The following is a 21,018-nucleotide window of genomic DNA, read 5'->3' as shown; positions in this document are numbered from 1 at the left end:
AGGGCTAGGGTTAGAGATCCGTTTAGGGTTACGATTGGACCTAGGGTTAGGGTTATGTTGAGGGCTAGGGTTAGAGATTCGGTTAGGGTTACGATTGGACTTAGGGTTAGAGTTATTTTGAGGGCTAGGGTTAGAGATCCGGTTATGGTTCCGAGTGGACCTAGAGTTAGGGTTATGTTGAGGGCTAGGGTTAGAGATCCCGTTAGTGTTCCGATTAGACCTAGGGTTAGGGTTATGTTGAGGGCTAGGGTTAGAGATCCGGTTAGGGTTCCGATTGGACCTAGGGTTAGGGTTATGTTGAGGGCTAGAGTTAGACATCCGGTTAGGGTTCCGATTGGACCTAGGGTTAGGGTTATCTTGAGGGCTATGGTTATAGATCCGGATAGGGTTACGACTGGACCTAGGGTTAGAGTTATTTTGAGAGCTAGTGTTAGAGATCCGGTTAGGGTTCCGAGTGGACCTAGGGTTAGGGTTATGTTGAGGGCTAGGGTTAGAGATCCGTTTAGGGTTACGATTGGACTTAGGGTTAGAGTTATTTTGAGGGCTAGGGTTAGAGATCCGGTTATAGTTCCGAGTGGACCTAGGGTTAGGGTTATGTTGAGGGCTAGGGTTAGAGATTTGTTTAGGGTTACGATTGGACCTAGGGTTAGGGTTATGTTGAGGGCTAGGGTTAGAGATCCGGTTATGGTTCCGAGTGGACCTAGGGTTAGGGTTATGTTGAGGTCTAGGGTTGGACATCCGGTTAGGGTTCCGATTGGACCTAGGGTTACTGTTATGTTGAGGGCTAGGGTTCGAGATCCTGTTAGGGTTCCGATTGGACCTAGGGTTAGGGTTATGTTGAGGGCTAGGGTTAGAGATCCGGTAAGGGTTCCGAGTGGACCTAGGGTTAGGGTTATGTTTAGGGCTAGGGTTAGAGATCCGGTTAGGGTTCCGATTACACCTAGGGTTAGGGTTATGTTGAGGGCTAGGGTTGGAGATCCGGTTAGGGTTCCGATTGGACCTAGGGTTAGGGTTATGTTGAGGGCTAGGGTTAGAGATCGGGTTAGGGTTCCGATTGGACCTACGGTTAGGGTTATGTTGAGGGCTAGGGTTAGAGATCCGGTTAGGGTTCCGAGTGGACCTAGGGTTAGGGTTATGTTGAGGGCTAGGGTTAGAGATCCGTTTAGGGTTACGATTGAACCTAAGTTTAGGGTTATGTTCAGGGCTAGGGTTAGAGATCCGGTTAGGGTTCCGATTGGACCTAGGTTTAAGGTTATGTTGAGGGCTAGGGTTAGACATCCGGTTAGGGTTCCGATTGCACGTAGGGTTAGGGTTAGGTTGAGTTCTAGGGTTAGAGATCCTGTTAGGGTTCCGATTGGACCTAGGGTTAGGGTTATCTTGGGGGCTATGATTAGATATCTGGTTAGGGTTACGATTGGACCTAGGGTTAGAGTTATTTTGAGGGCTAGGGTTAGAGATCCGGTTAGGGTTCGGAGTGGACCTAGGGTTAGGGTTATGTTCAAGGCTAGGGTTAGAGATCCGTTTAGGGTTACGATTGGACCTAAGGTTAGGGTTATGTTGAGGGCTAGGGTTAGAGATCCGGTTAGGGTTCCGATTAGACCTAGGGTTAGGGTTATGTTGAGGGCTAGGGTTAGAGATCCGGTTAAGGTTACGATTGGAACTAGGGTTAGAGTTATTTTCTCCCTAGGGTTAGAGATCCGGTTATGGTTCCGAGTGGACGTAGGGTTAGGGTTAAGTTGAGGGCTCGGTTTAGAGATCCGTTTAGGGTTAAGATGGACCTAGGGTTAGGGTTATGTTGAGGGCTGGGGTTAGAGATCCGGTTAGGGTTCCGATTGGACCTAGGGTTAGGGTTATCTTGAGGGCTATGGTTAGAGATCCGGTTAGGGTTACGATTGGACCTAGGGTTAGAGTTATTTTGAGGGCTAGGGTTAGAGATCCGGTTAGGGTTCCGAGTGGACCTAGTGTTAGGGTTATGTTCAGGGCTAGGGTTAGAGATCCGGTTAGGGTTCGGATTAGACCTAGGGTTAGGGTTATGGTGAGGGCTAGGGTTAGAGATCCGGTTAGGGTTACGATTGGACCTAGGGTTAGAGTTATTTTGAGGGCTAGGGTTAGAGATCCGGTTATGGTTCCGAGTGGACGTAGGGTTAGGGTTATGTTGAGGGCTTGGTTTAGAGATCCGGTTAGGGTTCCGAGTGGACCTAGGGTTAGGTTTATGTTGAGGGCTAGGGTTAGAGATCCGTTTAGGGTTACGATTGGACCTAGGGTTAGGGTTATGTTGAGGGCTAGGGTTAGAGATCCGGTTAGGGTTCCGATTAGACCTAGGGTTAGGGTTATGTTGAGGGCTAGGGTTAGAGATCCGGTTAGTGTTCTGAGTGGACCTAGGGTTAGGGTTATGTTGAGGGCTAGGGTTAGAGATCCGGTTATGGTTCCGAGTGGACGTATGGTTAGGGTTATGTTGAGGGCTTGGTTTAGAGATCCTGTTAGGGTTCCTAGTGGACCTAGGGTTAGGGTTATGTTTAGGGCTAGGGGTAGACATCCGGTTAGGGTTCCGATTACACCTAGGGTTAGGGTTATGTTGAGGGCTAGGGTTAGAGATCCGGTTAGGGTTCCGATTGGACCTAGGGTTAGGGTTATGTTGAGTGCTACGGTTAGAGATCTGGTAAGGGTTCCGAATGGACCGAGGGTTAGGGTTATGTTGAGGGCTAGGGTTAGAGATCCGTTTAGGGTTACGATTGGACCTAGGGTTAGGGTTATGTTGAGGGCTAGGGTTAGAGATTCGGTTAGGGTTACGATTGGACTTAGGGTTAGAGTTATTTTGAGGGCTAGGGTTAGAGATCCGGTTATGGTTCCGAGTGGACCTAGAGTTAGGGTTATGTTGAGGGCTAGGGTTAGAGATCCCGTTAGTGTTCCGATTAGACCTAGGGTTAGGGTTATGTTGAGGGCTAGGGTTAGAGATCCGGTTAGGGTTCCGATTGGACCTAGGGTTAGGGTTATGTTGAGGGCTAGAGTTAGACATCCGGTTAGGGTTCCGATTGGACCTAGGGTTAGGGTTATCTTGAGGGCTATGGTTATAGATCCGGATAGGGTTACGACTGGACCTAGGGTTAGAGTTATTTTGAGAGCTAGTGTTAGAGATCCGGTTAGGGTTTCGAGTGGACCTAGGGTTAGGGTTATGTTGAGGGCTAGGGTTAGAGATCCGTTTAGGGTTACGATTGGACTTAGGGTTAGAGTTATTTTGAGGGCTAGGGTTAGAGATCCGGTTATAGTTCCGAGTGGACCTAGGGTTAGGGTTATGTTGAGGGCTAGGGTTAGAGATTTGTTTAGGGTTACGATTGGACCTAGGGTTAGGGTTATGTTGAGGGCTAGGGTTAGAGATCCAGTTAGGGTTACGATTGGACCTAGGGTTAGAGTTATTTTGAGGGCTAGGGTTAGAGATCCGGTTATGGTTCCGAGTGGACCTAGGGTTAGGGTTATGTTGAGGTCTAGGGTTGGACATCCGGTTAGGGTTCCGATTGGACCTAGGGTTACTGTTATGTTGAGGGCTAGGGTTAGAGAACCTGTTAGGGTTCCGATTGGACCTAGGGTTAGGGTTATGTTGAGGGCTAGGGTTAGAGATCCGGTAAGGGTTCCGAGTGGACCTAGGGTTAGGGTTATGTTTAGGGCTAGGGTTAGAGATCCGGTTAGGGTTCCGATTACACCTAGGGTTAGGGTTATGTTGAGGGCTAGGGTTGGAGATCCGGTTAGGGTTCCGATTGGACCTAGGGTTAGGGTTATGTTGAGGGCTAGGGTTAGAGATCGGGTTAGGGTTCCGATTGGACCTACGGTTAGGGTTATGTTGAGGGCTAGGGTTAGAGATCCGGTTAGGGTTCCGAGTGGACCTAGGGTTAGGGTTATGTTGAGGGCTAGGGTTAGAGATCCGTTTAGGGTTACGATTGAACCTAAGTTTAGGGTTATGTTCAGGGCTAGGGTTAGAGATCCGGTTAGGGTTCCGATTGGACCTAGGTTTAGGGTTATGTTGAGGGCTAGGGTTAGACATCCGGTTAGGGTTCCGATTGCACGTAGGGTTAGGGTTAGGTTGAGTTCTAGGGTTAGAGATCCTGTTAGGGTTCCGATTGGACCTAGGGTTAGGGTTATCTTGGGGGCTATGATTAGATATCTGGTTAGGGTTACGATTGGACCTAGGGTTAGAGTTATTTTGAGGGCTAGGGTTAGAGATCCGGTTAGGGTTCGGAGTGGACCTAGGGTTAGGGTTATGTTCAAGGCTAGGGTTAGAGATCCGTTTAGGGTTACGATTGGACCTAAGGTTAGGGTTATGTTGAGGGCTAGGGTTAGAGATCCGGTTAGGGTTCCGATTAGACCTAGGGTTAGGGTTATGTTGAGGGCTAGGGTTAGAGATCTGGTTAAGGTTACGATTGGAACTAGGGTTAGAGTTATTTTCTCCCTAGGGTTAGAGATCCGGTTATGGTTCCGAGTGGACGTAGGGTTAGGGTTAAGTTGAGGGCTCGGTTTAGAGATCCGTTTAGGGTTAAGATGGACCTAGGGTTAGGGTTATGTTGAGGGCTGGGGTTAGAGATCCGGTTAGGGTTCCGATTGGACCTAGGGTTAGGGTTATCTTGAGGGCTATGGTTAGAGATCCGGTTAGGGTTACGATTGGACCTAGGGTTAGAGTTATTTTGAGGGCTAGGGTTAGAGATCCGGTTAGGGTTCCGAGTGGACCTAGGGTTAGGGTTATGTTCAGGGCTAGGGTTAGAGATCCGGTTAGGGTTCGGATTAGACCTAGGGTTAGGGTTATGGTGAGGGCTAGGGTTAGAGATCCGGTTAGGGTTACGATTGGACCTAGGGTTAGAGTTATTTTGAGGGCTAGGGTTAGAGATCCGGTTATGGTTCCGAGTGGACGTAGGGTTAGGGTTATGTTGAGGGCTTGGTTTAGAGATCCGGTTAGGGTTCCGAGTGGACCTAGGGTTAGGTTTATGTTGAGGGCTAGGGTTAGAGATCCGTTTAGGGTTACGATTGGACCTAGGGTTAGGGTTATGTTGAGGGCTAGGGTTAGAGATCCGGTTAGGGTTCCGATTAGACCTAGGGTTAGGGTTATGTTGAGGGCTAGGGTTAGAGATCCTGTTAGGGTTACGATTGGACCTAGGGTTAGAGTTATTTTGAGGGCTAGGGTTAGAGATCCGGTTAGGGTTCCGAGTGGACCTAGGGTTAGGGTTATGTTGAGGGCTAGGGTTAGAGATCCGTTTAGGGTTACGATTGGACCTAAGTTTAGGGTTATGTTGAGGGCTAGGGTTAGAGATCCGGTTAGGGTTCCGATTGGACCTAGGGTTAGGGTTATGTTGAGGGCTAGGGTTAGACATCCGGTTAGGGTTCCGATTGCACGTAGGGTTAGGGTTAGGTTGAGTTCTAGGGTTAGAGATCCTGTTTGGGTTCCAATTGGACCTAGGGTTAGGGTTATCTTGGGGGCTATGATTAGAGATCTGGTTAGGGTTACGATTGGACCTAGGGTTAGAGTTATTTTGAGGGCTAGGGTTAGAGATCCGGTTAGGGTTCCGAGTGGACCTAGGGTTAGGGTTATGTTGAGGGCTTGGGTTAGAGATTTGTTTAGGGTTACGATTGGACCTAAGGTTAGGGTTATGTTGAGGGCTAGGGTTAGAGATCCGGTTAGGGTTACGATTGGAACTAGGGTTAGAGTTATTTTCTCGCTAGGGTTAGAGATCCGGTTATGGTTCCGAGTGGACGTAGGGTTAGGGTTAAGTTGAGGGCTCGGTTTAGAGATCCGGTTAGGGTTCCGAGTGGACCTAGGGTTAGGGTTATGTTGAGGGCTAGGGTTAGAGATCCGTTTAGGGTTAAGATTGGACCTAGGGTTAGGGTTATGTTGAGGGCTGGGGTTAGAGATCCGGTTAGGGTTCCGATTGGACCTAGGGTTAGGGTTATCTTGAGGGCTATGTTTAGAGATCCGGTTAGGGTTACGATTGGACCTAGGGTTAGAGTTATTTTGAGGGCTAGGGTTAGACATCCGGTTAGGGTTCCTATTGGATCTAGGGTTAGGGTTATGTTGAGGGCTAGGGTTAGACATCCGGTTAGGGTTCCGATTGGACCTAGGGTTAGGGTTATGTTGAGGGCTAGGGTTAGAGATCCGGTTAGGGTTCGAATTGCACCTAGTGTTAGGGTTATGTTGAGGGCTAGGGTTAGAGATCCGGTTATGGTTCCGATTGGACCTAGGGTTAGGGTTATGTTGAGGACTAGGGCTAGAGATCCGGTAAGGGTTCCGAGTGGACCTAGGGTTAGGGTTATGTTGAGGGCTAGGGTTAGAGATCCGGTTAGTGTTCTGAGTGGACCTAGGGTTAGGGTTATGTTGAGGGCTAGGGTTAGAGATCCGGTTATGGTTCCGAGTGGACGTATGGTTAGGGTTATGTTGAGGGCTTGGTTTAGAGATCCTGTTAGGGTTCCTAGTGGACCTAGGGTTAGGGTTATGTTTAGGGCTAGGGGTAGACATCCGGTTAGGGTTCCGATTACACCTAGGGTTAGGGTTATGTTGAGGGCTAGGGTTAGAGATCCGGTTAGGGTTCCGATTGGACCTAGCGTTAGGGTTATGTTGAGTGCTACGGTTAGAGATCTGGTAAGGGTTCCGAATGGACCGAGGGTTAGGGTTATGTTGAGGGCTAGGGTTAGAGATCCGTTTAGGGTTACGATTGGACCTAGGGTTAGGGTTATGTTGAGGGCTAGGGTTAGAGATTCGGTTAGGGTTACGATTGGACTTAGGGTTAGAGTTATTTTGAGGGCTAGGGTTAGAGATCCGGTTATGGTTCCGAGTGGACCTAGAGTTAGGGTTATGTTGAGGGCTAGGGTTAGAGATCCCGTTAGTGTTCCGATTAGACCTAGGGTTAGGGTTATGTTGAGGGCTAGGGTTAGAGATCCGGTTAGGGTTCCGATTGGACCTAGGGTTAGGGTTATGTTGAGGGCTAGAGTTAGACATCCGGTTAGGGTTCCGATTGGACCTAGGGTTAGGGTTATCTTGAGGGCTATGGTTATAGATCCGGATAGGGTTACGACTGGACCTAGGGTTAGAGTTATTTTGAGAGCTAGTGTTAGAGATCCGGTTAGGGTTCCGAGTGGACCTAGGGTTAGGGTTATGTTGAGGGCTAGGGTTAGAGATCCGTTTAGGGTTACGATTGGACTTAGGGTTAGAGTTATTTTGAGGGCTAGGGTTAGAGATCCGGTTATAGTTCCGAGTGGACCTAGGGTTAGGGTTATGTTGAGGGCTAGGGTTAGAGATTTGTTTAGGGTTACGATTGGACCTAGGGTTAGGGTTATGTTGAGGGCTAGGGTTAGAGATCCGGTTATGGTTCCGAGTGGACCTAGGGTTAGGGTTATGTTGAGGTCTAGGGTTGGACATCCGGTTAGGGTTCCGATTGGACCTAGGGTTACTGTTATGTTGAGGGCTAGGGTTCGAGATCCTGTTAGGGTTCCGATTGGACCTAGGGTTAGGGTTATGTTGAGGGCTAGGGTTAGAGATCCGGTAAGGGTTCCGAGTGGACCTAGGGTTAGGGTTATGTTTAGGGCTAGGGTTAGAGATCCGGTTAGGGTTCCGATTACACCTAGGGTTAGGGTTATGTTGAGGGCTAGGGTTGGAGATCCGGTTAGGGTTCCGATTGGACCTAGGGTTAGGGTTATGTTGAGGGCTAGGGTTAGAGATCGGGTTAGGGTTCCGATTGGACCTACGGTTAGGGTTATGTTGAGGGCTAGGGTTAGAGATCCGGTTAGGGTTCCGAGTGGACCTAGGGTTAGGGTTATGTTGAGGGCTAGGGTTAGAGATCCGTTTAGGGTTACGATTGAACCTAAGTTTAGGGTTATGTTCAGGGCTAGGGTTAGAGATCCGGTTAGGGTTCCGATTGGACCTAGGTTTAAGGTTATGTTGAGGGCTAGGGTTAGACATCCGGTTAGGGTTCCGATTGCACGTAGGGTTAGGGTTAGGTTGAGTTCTAGGGTTAGAGATCCTGTTAGGGTTCCGATTGGACCTAGGGTTAGGGTTATCTTGGGGGCTATGATTAGATATCTGGTTAGGGTTACGATTGGACCTAGGGTTAGAGTTATTTTGAGGGCTAGGGTTAGAGATCCGGTTAGGGTTCGGAGTGGACCTAGGGTTAGGGTTATGTTCAAGGCTAGGGTTAGAGATCCGTTTAGGGTTACGATTGGACCTAAGGTTAGGGTTATGTTGAGGGCTAGGGTTAGAGATCCGGTTAGGGTTCCGATTAGACCTAGGGTTAGGGTTATGTTGAGGGCTAGGGTTAGAGATCCGGTTAAGGTTACGATTGGAACTAGGGTTAGAGTTATTTTCTCCCTAGGGTTAGAGATCCGGTTATGGTTCCGAGTGGACGTAGGGTTAGGGTTAAGTTGAGGGCTCGGTTTAGAGATCCGTTTAGGGTTAAGATGGACCTAGGGTTAGGGTTATGTTGAGGGCTGGGGTTAGAGATCCGGTTAGGGTTCCGATTGGACCTAGGGTTAGGGTTATCTTGAGGGCTATGGTTAGAGATCCGGTTAGGGTTACGATTGGACCTAGGGTTAGAGTTATTTTGAGGGCTAGGGTTAGAGATCCGGTTAGGGTTCCGAGTGGACCTAGTGTTAGGGTTATGTTCAGGGCTAGGGTTAGAGATCCGGTTAGGGTTCGGATTAGACCTAGGGTTAGGGTTATGGTGAGGGCTAGGGTTAGAGATCCGGTTAGGGTTACGATTGGACCTAGGGTTAGAGTTATTTTGAGGGCTAGGGTTAGAGATCCGGTTATGGTTCCGAGTGGACGTAGGGTTAGGGTTATGTTGAGGGCTTGGTTTAGAGATCCGGTTAGGGTTCCGAGTGGACCTAGGGTTAGGTTTATGTTGAGGGCTAGGGTTAGAGATCCGTTTAGGGTTACGATTGGACCTAGGGTTAGGGTTATGTTGAGGGCTAGGGTTAGAGATCCGGTTAGGGTTCCGATTAGACCTAGGGTTAGGGTTATGTTGAGGGCTAGGGTTAGAGATCCGGTTAGTGTTCTGAGTGGACCTAGGGTTAGGGTTATGTTGAGGGCTAGGGTTAGAGATCCGGTTATGGTTCCGAGTGGACGTATGGTTAGGGTTATGTTGAGGGCTTGGTTTAGAGATCCTGTTAGGGTTCCTAGTGGACCTAGGGTTAGGGTTATGTTTAGGGCTAGGGGTAGACATCCGGTTAGGGTTCCGATTACACCTAGGGTTAGGGTTATGTTGAGGGCTAGGGTTAGAGATCCGGTTAGGGTTCCGATTGGACCTAGGGTTAGGGTTATGTTGAGTGCTACGGTTAGAGATCTGGTAAGGGTTCCGAATGGACCGAGGGTTAGGGTTATGTTGAGGGCTAGGGTTAGAGATCCGTTTAGGGTTACGATTGGACCTAGGGTTAGGGTTATGTTGAGGGCTAGGGTTAGAGATTCGGTTAGGGTTACGATTGGACTTAGGGTTAGAGTTATTTTGAGGGCTAGGGTTAGAGATCCGGTTATGGTTCCGAGTGGACCTAGAGTTAGGGTTATGTTGAGGGCTAGGGTTAGAGATCCCGTTAGTGTTCCGATTAGACCTAGGGTTAGGGTTATGTTGAGGGCTAGGGTTAGAGATCCGGTTAGGGTTCCGATTGGACCTAGGGTTAGGGTTATGTTGAGGGCTAGAGTTAGACATCCGGTTAGGGTTCCGATTGGACCTAGGGTTAGGGTTATCTTGAGGGCTATGGTTATAGATCCGGATAGGGTTACGACTGGACCTAGGGTTAGAGTTATTTTGAGAGCTAGTGTTAGAGATCCGGTTAGGGTTTCGAGTGGACCTAGGGTTAGGGTTATGTTGAGGGCTAGGGTTAGAGATCCGTTTAGGGTTACGATTGGACTTAGGGTTAGAGTTATTTTGAGGGCTAGGGTTAGAGATCCGGTTATAGTTCCGAGTGGACCTAGGGTTAGGGTTATGTTGAGGGCTAGGGTTAGAGATTTGTTTAGGGTTACGATTGGACCTAGGGTTAGGGTTATGTTGAGGGCTAGGGTTAGAGATCCAGTTAGGGTTACGATTGGACCTAGGGTTAGAGTTATTTTGAGGGCTAGGGTTAGAGATCCGGTTATGGTTCCGAGTGGACCTAGGGTTAGGGTTATGTTGAGGTCTAGGGTTGGACATCCGGTTAGGGTTCCGATTGGACCTAGGGTTACTGTTATGTTGAGGGCTAGGGTTAGAGAACCTGTTAGGGTTCCGATTGGACCTAGGGTTAGGGTTATGTTGAGGGCTAGGGTTAGAGATCCGGTAAGGGTTCCGAGTGGACCTAGGGTTAGGGTTATGTTTAGGGCTAGGGTTAGAGATCCGGTTAGGGTTCCGATTACACCTAGGGTTAGGGTTATGTTGAGGGCTAGGGTTGGAGATCCGGTTAGGGTTCCGATTGGACCTAGGGTTAGGGTTATGTTGAGGGCTAGGGTTAGAGATCGGGTTAGGGTTCCGATTGGACCTACGGTTAGGGTTATGTTGAGGGCTAGGGTTAGAGATCCGGTTAGGGTTCCGAGTGGACCTAGGGTTAGGGTTATGTTGAGGGCTAGGGTTAGAGATCCGTTTAGGGTTACGATTGAACCTAAGTTTAGGGTTATGTTCAGGGCTAGGGTTAGAGATCCGGTTAGGGTTCCGATTGGACCTAGGTTTAGGGTTATGTTGAGGGCTAGGGTTAGACATCCGGTTAGGGTTCCGATTGCACGTAGGGTTAGGGTTAGGTTGAGTTCTAGGGTTAGAGATCCTGTTAGGGTTCCGATTGGACCTAGGGTTAGGGTTATCTTGGGGGCTATGATTAGATATCTGGTTAGGGTTACGATTGGACCTAGGGTTAGAGTTATTTTGAGGGCTAGGGTTAGAGATCCGGTTAGGGTTCGGAGTGGACCTAGGGTTAGGGTTATGTTCAAGGCTAGGGTTAGAGATCCGTTTAGGGTTACGATTGGACCTAAGGTTAGGGTTATGTTGAGGGCTAGGGTTAGAGATCCGGTTAGGGTTCCGATTAGACCTAGGGTTAGGGTTATGTTGAGGGCTAGGGTTAGAGATCTGGTTAAGGTTACGATTGGAACTAGGGTTAGAGTTATTTTCTCCCTAGGGTTAGAGATCCGGTTATGGTTCCGAGTGGACGTAGGGTTAGGGTTAAGTTGAGGGCTCGGTTTAGAGATCCGTTTAGGGTTAAGATGGACCTAGGGTTAGGGTTATGTTGAGGGCTGGGGTTAGAGATCCGGTTAGGGTTCCGATTGGACCTAGGGTTAGGGTTATCTTGAGGGCTATGGTTAGAGATCCGGTTAGGGTTACGATTGGACCTAGGGTTAGAGTTATTTTGAGGGCTAGGGTTAGAGATCCGGTTAGGGTTCCGAGTGGACCTAGGGTTAGGGTTTTGTTCAGGGCTAGGGTTAGAGATCCGGTTAGGGTTCGGATTAGACCTAGGGTTAGGGTTATGGTGAGGGCTAGGGTTAGAGATCCGGTTAGGGTTACGATTGGACCTAGGGTTAGAGTTATTTTGAGGGCTAGGGTTAGAGATCCGGTTATGGTTCCGAGTGGACGTAGGGTTAGGGTTATGTTGAGGGCTTGGTTTAGAGATCCGGTTAGGGTTCCGAGTGGACCTAGGGTTAGGTTTATGTTGAGGGCTAGGGTTAGAGATCCGTTTAGGGTTACGATTGGACCTAGGGTTAGGGTTATGTTGAGGGCTAGGGTTAGAGATCCGGTTAGGGTTCCGATTAGACCTAGGGTTAGGGTTATGTTGAGGGCTAGGGTTAGAGATCCTGTTAGGGTTACGATTGGACCTAGGGTTAGAGTTATTTTGAGGGCTAGGGTTAGAGATCCGGTTAGGGTTCCGAGTGGACCTAGGGTTAGGGTTATGTTGAGGGCTAGGGTTAGAGATCCGTTTAGGGTTACGATTGGACCTAAGTTTAGGGTTATGTTGAGGGCTAGGGTTAGAGATCCGGTTAGGGTTCCGATTGGACCTAGGTTTAGGGTTATGTTGAGGGCTAGGGTTAGACATCCGGTTAGGGTTCCGATTGCACGTAGGGTTAGGGTTAGGTTGAGTTCTAGGGTTAGAGATCCTGTTTGGGTTCCAATTGGACCTAGGGTTAGGGTTATCTTGGGGGCTATGATTAGAGATCTGGTTAGGGTTACGATTGGACCTAGGGTTAGAGTTATTTTGAGGGCTAGGGTTAGAGATCCGGTTAGGGTTCCGAGTGGACCTAGGGTTAGGGTTATGTTGAGGGCTTGGGTTAGAGATTTGTTTAGGGTTACGATTGGACCTAAGGTTAGGGTTATGTTGAGGGCTAGGGTTAGAGATCCGGTTAGGGTTCCGATTAGACCTAGGGTTAGGGTTATGTTGAGGGCTAGGGTTAGAGGTCCGGTTAGGGTTAAGATTGGAACTAGGGTTAGAGTTCTTTTCTCGCTAGGGTTAGAGATCCGGTTATGGTTCCGAGTGGACGTAGGGTTAGGGTTAAGTTGAGGGCTCAGTTTAGAGATCCGGTTAGGGTTCCGAGTGGACCTAGGGTTAGGGTTATGTTGAGGGCTAGGGTTAGAGATCCGTTTAGGGTTAAGATTGGACCTAGGGTTAGGGTTATGTTGAGGGCAGGGGTTAGAGATCCGGTTAGGGTTCCGATTGGACCTAGGGTTAGGGTTATCTTGAGGGCTATGGTTAGAGATCCGGTTAGGGTTACGATTGGACCTAGGGTTAGAGTTATTTTGAGGGCTAGGGTTAGAGATCCGGTTAGGGTTCCGAGTGGACCTAGGGTTAGGGTTATGTTGAGGGCTAGGGTTAGAGATCCGTTTAGGGTTACGATTGGACGTAGGGTTAGGGTTATGGTGAGGGCTAGGTTTAGAGATCCGGTTAGGGTTCTGAGTGGACCCAGGGTTAGGGTTATGTTGAGGGCTAGGGTTAGAGATCCGGTTAGTGTTTCGATTAGACCTAGGGTTAGGGTTATGTTGAGGGCTAGGGTTAGAGATCCGGTTAGGGTTCCGATTGGACCTAGGGTTAGGGTTATGTTGAGGGGTAGAGTTAGACATCCGGTTAGGGTTCCGATTGGACCTAGGGTTAGGGTTATCTTGAGGGCTATGGTTAGAGATCCGGTTAGGGTTACGATTGGACCTAGGGTTAGAGTTATTTCGATGGCTAGGTTTAGAGATCCGGTTAGGGTTCCGAGTGGTCCTAGGGTTAGGGTTATGTTTAGGGCTAGGGTTAGATTCCGGTTAGGGTTCCGATTACACCTAGGGTTAGGGTTATGTTGAGGGCTAGGGTTAGAGATCCGGTTAGGGTTCCGATTGGACCTAGGGTTAGGGTTATGTTGAGGGCTAGAGTTAGACATCCGGTTAGGGTTCCTATTGGATCTAGGGTTAGGGTTATGTTGAGGGCTAGGGTTAGACATCCGGTTAGGGTTCCGATTGGACCTAGGGTTAGGGTTATGTTGAGGGCTAGGGTTAGAGATCCTGTTAGGGTTCGAATTGCACCTAGTGTTAGGGTTATGTTGAGGGCTAGGGTTAGAGATCCGGTTAGGGTTCCGATTGGACCTAGGGTTAGGGTTATGTTGAGGACTAGGGCTAGAGATCCGGTAAGGGTTCCGAGTGGACCTAGGGTTAGGGTTATGTTGAGGGCTAGGGTTAGAGATCCGGTTAGGGTTCGGAGTGGACCTAGGGTTAGGGTTATGTTGAAGGCTAGGGTTAGAGATCCGGTTATGGTTCCGAGTGGACGTAGGGTTAGGGTTATGTTGAGGGCTAGGGTTAGAGATCCCGTTAGGGTTCCTATTGGACCTAGGGTTAGGGTTATGTTGAGGGCTAGGGTTAGAGATCCGGTTATGGTTCTGAGTGGACCTAGGGTTACGTTTATGTTGAGGGCTCGGTTTAGAGATCCGGTGAGGGTTTCGAGTGGACCTAGGGTTAGGGTTATGTGGAGGGCTAGGGTTTGAGATCCGTTTAGGGTTACTATTGGACCTATGGTTAGGGTTATGTTGAGGGCTAGGGTTAGAGATCCGGTAAGGGTTACGATTGGACCTAGGGTTAGAGTTATTTTGAGGGCTAGGGTTAGAGATCCGGTTATGGTTCCGAGGGGACGTAGGGTTAGGGTTATGTTGAGGGCTTGGTTTAGAGATCCGGTTAGCGTTCCGATTAGACCTAGGGTTAGGGTTATGTTGAGGGCTAGGGTTAGAGATCCGGTTAGGGTTCCGATTGGACCTAGGGTTAGGGTTATGTTGAGGGCTAGAGTTAGACATCCGGTTAGGGTTCCGATTGGACCTAGGGTTAGGGTTATCTTGAGGGCTATGGTTAGAGATCCGGTTAGGGTTACGACTGGACCTAGGGTTAGAGTTATTTTGAGGGCTAGGGTTAGAGATCCGGTTAGGGTTCCGAGTGGACCTAGGGTTAGGGTTATGTTCAGGGCTAGGGTTAGAGATCCGTTTAGGGTTACGATTGTACCTAGGGTTAGGGTTATGTTGAGGGTTAGGGTTAGAGATCCGGTTAGGGTTCCGATTGGACATAGGGTTAGGGTTATGTTGAGGGCTAGGGTTAGAGATCTGGTAAGGGTTCCGAGTGGACCTAGGGTTAGGGTTATGTTGAGGGCTAGGGTTAGAGATCCGTTTAGGGTTACGATTGGACCTAGGGTTAGGGTTATGTTGAGGGCGAGGGTTAGAGATGCGGTTAGGGTTCCGATTGGACCTAGGGTTAGGGTTATCTTGAGGGCTATGGTTAGAGATCCGGTTAGGGTTACTACTGGACCTAGGGTTAGAGTTATTTTGGGGGCTAGGGTTAGAGATCTGGTTAGGGTTCCGAGTGGACCTAAGGTTAGGGTTATGTTGAGGGCTAGGGTTAGAGATCCGTTTAGGGTTACGATTGTACCTAGGGTTAGGGTTATGTTGAGGGCTAGGGTTAGAGATCCGGTTAGGGTTCCGATTAGACCTAGGGTTAGGGTTATGTTGAGGACTAGGGTTAGAGATCCGGTTAGGGTTAAGATTGGACCTAGGGTTAGGGTTATTTTGAGGGCTAGGGTTAGAGATCCGGTTAGGGTTCCGAGTGGACGTAGGGTTAGGGTTATCTTGAGGGCTATGGTTAGAGATCCGGTTAGGGTTACGATTGGACCTAGGGTTAGAGTTATATTGAGGGCTAGGGTTAGAGATCCTGTTAGGGTTCCGATTGGACCTAGGGTTAGGGTTATCTTGAGGGCTATGGTTAGAGATCCGGTTAGGGTTACGATTGGACCTAGGGTTAGAGTTATTTTGAGGGCTAGGGTTAGAGATCCGGTTATGGTTCCGAGTGGACGTATGGTTAGGGTTATGTTGAGGGCTTGGTTTAGAGATCCTGTTAGGGTTCCTAGTGGACCTAGGGTTAGGGTTATGTTTAGGGCTAGGGTTAGACATCCGGTTAGGGTTCCGATTACACCTAGGGTTAGGGTTATGTTGAGGGCTAGGGTTAGAGATCCGGTTAGGGTTCCGATTGGACCTAGGGTTAGGGTTATGTTGAGTGCTACGGTTAGAGATCTGGTAAGGGTTCCGAGTGGACCGAGGGTTAGGGTTATGTTGAGGGCTAGGGTTAGAGATCCGTTTAGGGTTACGATTGGACCTAGGGTTAGGGTTATGTTGAGGGCTAGGGTTAGAGATTCGGTTAGGGTTACGATTGGACTTAGGGTTAGAGTTATTTTGAGGGCTAGGGTTAGAGATCCGGTTATGGTTCCGAGTGGACCTAGGGTTAGGGTTATGTTGAGGGCTAGGGTTAGAGATCCCGTTAGTTTTCCGATTAGACCTAGGGTTAGGGTTATGTTGAGGGCTAGGGTTAGAGATCCGGTTAGGGTTCCGATTGGACCTAGGGTTAGGGTTATGTTGAGGGCTAGAGTTAGACATCCGGTTAGGGTTCCGATTGGACCTAGGGTTAGGGTTATCTTGAGGGCTATGGTTATAGATCCGGATAGGGTTACGACTGGACCTAGGGTTAGAGTTATTTTGAGAGCTAGGGTTAGAGATCCGGTTAGGGTTCCGAGTGGACCTAGGGTTAGGGTTATGTTGAGGGCTCGGGTTAGAGATCCGTTTAGGGTTACGATTGGAACTAGGGTTAGGGTTATGTTGAGGGCTAGGGTTACAGATCCGTTTAGGGTTACGATTGGACTTAGGGTTAGAGTTATTTTGAGGGCTAGGGTTAGAGATCCGGTTATAGTTCCGAGTGGACCTAGGGTTAGGGTTATGTTGAGGGCTAGGGTTAGAGATCCGTTTAGGGTTACGATTGGACCTAGGGTTAGGGTTATGTTGAGGGCTAGGGTTAGAGATCCAGTTAGGGTTACGATTGGACCTAGGGTTAGAGTTATTTTGAGGGCTAGGGTTAGAGATCCGGTTATGGTTCCGAGTGGACCTAGGGTTAGGGTTATGTTGAGGGCTAGGGTTGGACATCCGGTTAGGGTTCCGATTGGACCTAGGGTTAGGGTTATGTTGAGGGCTAGGGTTAGAGATCCTGTTAGGGTTCCGATTGGACCTAGGGTTAGGGTTATGTTGAGGGCTAGGGTTAGAGATCCGGTAAGGGTTCCGAGTGGACCTAGGGTTAGGGTTATGTTTAGGGCTAGGGTTAGAGATCCGGTTAGGGTTCCGATTACACCTAGGGTTAGGGTTATGTTGAGGGCTAGGGTTAGACATCCGGTTAGGGTTCCGATTGGACCTAGGGTTAGGGTTATGTTGAGGGCTAGGGTTAGAGATCCGGTTAGGGTTCCGATTGGACCTAGGGTTAGGGTTATGTTGAGGGCTAGGGTTAGAGATCCGGTTAGGGTTCCGAGTGGACCTAGGGTTAGGGTTATGTTGAGGGCTAGGGTTAGAGATCCGTTTAGGGTTACGATTGAACCTAAGTTTAGGGTTATGTTCAGGGCTAGGGTTAGAGATCCGGTTAGGGTTCCGATTGGACCTAGGTTTAGGGTTATGTTGAGGGCTAGGGTTAGACATCCGGTTAGGGTTCCGATTGCACGTAGGGTTAGGGTTAGGTTGAGTTCTAGGGTTAGAGATCCTGTTAGGGTTCCGATTGGACCTAGGGTTAGGGTTATCTTGGGGGCTATGATTATATATCTGGTTAGGGTTACGATTGGACCTAGGGTTAGAGTTATTTTGAGGGCTAGGGTTAGAGATCCGGTTAGGGTTCGGAGTGGACCTAGGGTTAGGGTTATGTTGAAGGCTAGGGTTAGAGATCCGTTTAGGGTTACGATTGGACCTAAGGTTAGGGTTATGTTGAGGGCTAGGGTTAGAGATCCGGTTAGGGTTCCGATTAGACCTAGGGTTAGGGTTATGTTGAGGGCTAGGGTTAGAGATCCGGTTAGGGTTACGATTGGAACTAGGGTTAGAGTTATTTTCTCCCTAGGGTTAGAGATCCGGTTATGGTTCCGAGTGGACGTAGGGTTAGGGTTAAGTTGAGGGCTCGGTTTAGAGATCCGTTTAGGGTTCAGATGGACCTAGGGTTAGGGTTATGTTGAGGGCTGGGGTTAGAGATCCGGTTAGGGTTCCGATTGGACCTAGGGTTAGGGTTATCTTGAGGGCTATGGTTAGAGATCCGGTTAGGGTTACGATTGGACCTAGGGTTAGAGTTATTTTGAGGGCTAGGGTTAGCGATCCGGTTAGGGTTCCGAGTGGACCTAGGGTTAGGGTTATGTTGAGGGCTAGGTTTAGAGATCCGGTTAGGGTTCCGAGTGGACCTAGGGTTAGGGTTATGTTGAGGGTTAGGGTTAGAGATCCGGTTATGGTTCCGAGTGGACCTAGGGTTAGGGTTATGTTGAGGGCTAGGGTTAGACATCCGGTTAGGGTTCCGATTGGACCTAGGGTTAGGGTTATGTTGAGGGCTAGGGTTAGAGATCCTGTTAGGGTTCCGATTGGACCTAGGGTTAGGGTTATGCTGAGGGCTAGGGTTAGAGATCTGGTAAGGGTTCCGAGTGGACCTAGGGTTAGGGTTATGTTTAGGGCTAGGGTTAGAGATCCGGTTAGGGTTCCGATTACACCTAGGGTTAGGGTTATGTTGAGTGCTAGGGTTAGACATCCGGTTAGGGTTCCGAGTGGACCTAGGGTTAGGGTTATGTTGAGGGCTAGGGTTAGAGATCCGTTTAGGGTTAAGATTGGACCTAGGGTTAGGGTTATGTTGAGGGCTGGGGTTAGAGATCCGGTTAGGGTTCCGATTGGACCTAGGGTTAGGGTTATCTTGAGGGCTATGGTTAGAGATCCGGTTAGGGTTACGATTGGACCTAGGGTTAGAGTTATTTTGAGGGCTAGGGTTAGAGATCCGGTTAGGGTTCCGAGTGGACCTAGGGTTAGGGTTATGTTGAGGGCTAGGGTTAGAGATCCGTTTAGGGTTATGATTGGACGTAGGGTTAGGGTTATGTTGAGGGCTAGGGTTAGAGATCCGGTTAGGGTTCGGATTAGACCTAGGGTTAGGGTTATGGTGAGGGCTAGGTTTAGAGATCCGGTTAGGGTTCTGAGTGGACCCAGGGTTAGGGTTATGTTGAGGGCTAGGGTTAGAGATCCGGTTAGTGTTTCGATTAGACCTACGGTTAGGGTTATGTTGAGGGCTAGGGTTAGAGATCCGGTTAGGGTTCCGATTGGACCTAGGGTTAGGGTTATGTTGAGGGGTAGAGTTAGACATCCGGTTAGGGTTCCGATTGGACCTAGGGTTAGGGTTATCTTGAGGGCTATGGTTAGAGATCCGGTTAGGGTTACGATTGGACCTAGGGTTAGAGTTATTTCGATGGCTAGGTTTAGAGATCCGGTTAGGGTTCCGAGTGGTCCTAGGGTTAGGGTTATGTTTAGGGCTAGGGTTAGATTCCGGTTAGGGTTCCGATTACACCTAGGGTTAGGGTTATGTTGAGGGCTAGGGTTAGAGATCCGGTTAGGGTTCCGATTGGACCTAGGGTTAGGGTTATGTTGAGGGCTAGAGTTAGACATCCGGTTAGGGTTCCTATTGGATCTAGGGTTAGGGTTATGTTGCGGGCTAGGGTTAGACATCCGGTTAGGGTTCCGATTGGACCTAGGGTTAGGGTTATGTTGAGGGCTAGGGTTAGAGATCCGGTTAGGGTTCGAATTGCACCTAGTGTTAGGGTTATGTTGAGGGCTAGGGTTAGAGATCCGGTTAGGGTTCCGATTGGACCTAGGGTTAGGGTTATGTTGAGGACTAGGGCTAGAGATCCGGTAAGGGTTCCGAGTGGACCTAGGGTTAGGGTTATGTTGAGGGCTAGGGTTAGAGATCCGGTTAGGGTTCTGAGTGGACCTAGGGTTAGGGTTATGTTGAAGGCTAGGGTTAGAGATCCGGTTATGGTTCCGAGTGGACGTAGGGTTAGGGTTATGTTGAGGGCTAGGGTTAGAGATCCGTTTAGGGTTACGATTGGACCTAGGGTTAGGGTTATGTTGAGGGCTAGGGTTAGAGATCCGGTTAGGGTTCCGATTAGACCTAAGGTTAGGGTTATGTTGAGGGCTAGGGTTAGAGATCCGGTTAGGGTTCCTATTGGACCTAGGGTTAGGGTTATGTTGAGGGCTAGGGTTAGAGATCCGGTTATGGTTCCGAGTGGACCTAGGGTTACGGTTATGTTGAGGGCTCGGTTTAGAGATCCGGTGAGGGTTTCGAGTGGACCTAGGGTTAGGGTTATGTTGAGGGCTAGGGTTTGAGATCCGTTTAGGGTTACTATTGGACCTAGGGTTAGGGTTATGTTGAGGGCTAGGGTTAGAGATCCGGTAAGGGTTACGATTGGACCTAGGGTTAGAGTTATTTTGAGGGCTAGGGTTAGAGATCCGGTTATGGTTCCGAGGGGACGTAGGGTTAGGGTTATGTTGAGGGCTTGGTTTAGAGATCCGGTTAGTTTTCCGATTAGACCTAGGGTTAGGGTTATGTTGAGGGCTATGGTTAGAGATCTGGTTAGGGTTCCGATTGGACCTAGGGTTAGGGTTATGTTGAGGGCTAGAGTTAGACATCCGGTTAGGGTTCCGATTGGACCTAGGGTTAGGGTTATCTTGAGGGCTATGGTTAGAGATCCGGTTAGGGTTACTATTGGACCTATGGTTAGGGTTATGTTGAGGGCTAGGGTTAGAGATCCGGTAAGGGTTACGATTGGACCTAGGGTTAGAGTTATTTTGAGGGCTAGGGTTAGAGATCCGGTTATGGTTCCGAGGGGACGTAGGGTTAGGGTTATGTTGAGGGCTTGGTTTAGAGATCCGGTTAGCGTTCCGATTAGACCTAGGGTTAGGGTTATGTTGAGGGCTAGGGTTAGAGATCCGGTTAGGGTTACGATTGGACCTAGGGTTAGAGTTATTTCGATGGCTAGGTTTAGAGATCCGGTTAGGGTTCCGAGTGGTCCTAGGGTTAGGGTTATGTTTAGGGCTAGGGTTAGATTCCGGTTAGGGTTCCGATTACACCTAGGGTTAGGGTTATGTTGAGGGCTAGGGTTAGAGATCCGGTTAGGGTTCCGATTGGACCTAGGGTTAGGGTTATGTTGAGGGCTAGAGTTAGACATCCGGTTAGGGTTCCTATTGGATCTAGGGTTAGGGTTATGTTGCGGGCTAGGGTTAGAGATCTGGTTAGGGTTCCGAGTGGACCTAAGGTTAGGGTTATGTTGAGGGCTAGGGTTAGAGATCCGTTTAGGGTTACGATTGGACCTAGGGTTAGGGTTATGTTGAGGGCTAGGGTTAGAGATCCGGTTAGGGTTACGATTGGACCTAGGGTTCGATTTATTTTGAGGGCGAGGGTTAGAGATCCGGTTATGGTTCCGAGTGGACGTAGGGTTAGGGTTATGTTGAGGGCTAGGTTTAGAGATCCGGTTAGGGTTCTGAGTGGACCCAGGGTTAGGGTTATGTTGAGGGCTAGGGTTAGAGATCCGTTTAGGGTTATGATTGGACCTAGGGTTAGGGTTATGTTGAGGGCTAGGGTTAGAGATCCGGTTAGGGTTCGGATTAGACCTAGGGTTAGGGTTATGTTGAGGGCTAGGGTTAGAGATCCGGTTAGGCTTCCGATTGGACCTACGGTTAGGGTTATGTTGAGGGCTAGGTTTAGAGATCCGGTTAGGGTTCCG

The sequence above is a fragment of the Miniopterus natalensis genome, chromosome 4 (genome assembly GCF_054644295.1).
Source record: "Miniopterus natalensis isolate mMinNat1 chromosome 4, mMinNat1.hap1, whole genome shotgun sequence".
NCBI classification, from domain to species: Eukaryota; Metazoa; Chordata; class Mammalia; order Chiroptera; family Miniopteridae; genus Miniopterus; species Miniopterus natalensis.
The sequence above is the reverse complement of the archived record's forward strand: the minus strand, read 5'-3'. Positions refer to the sequence as shown.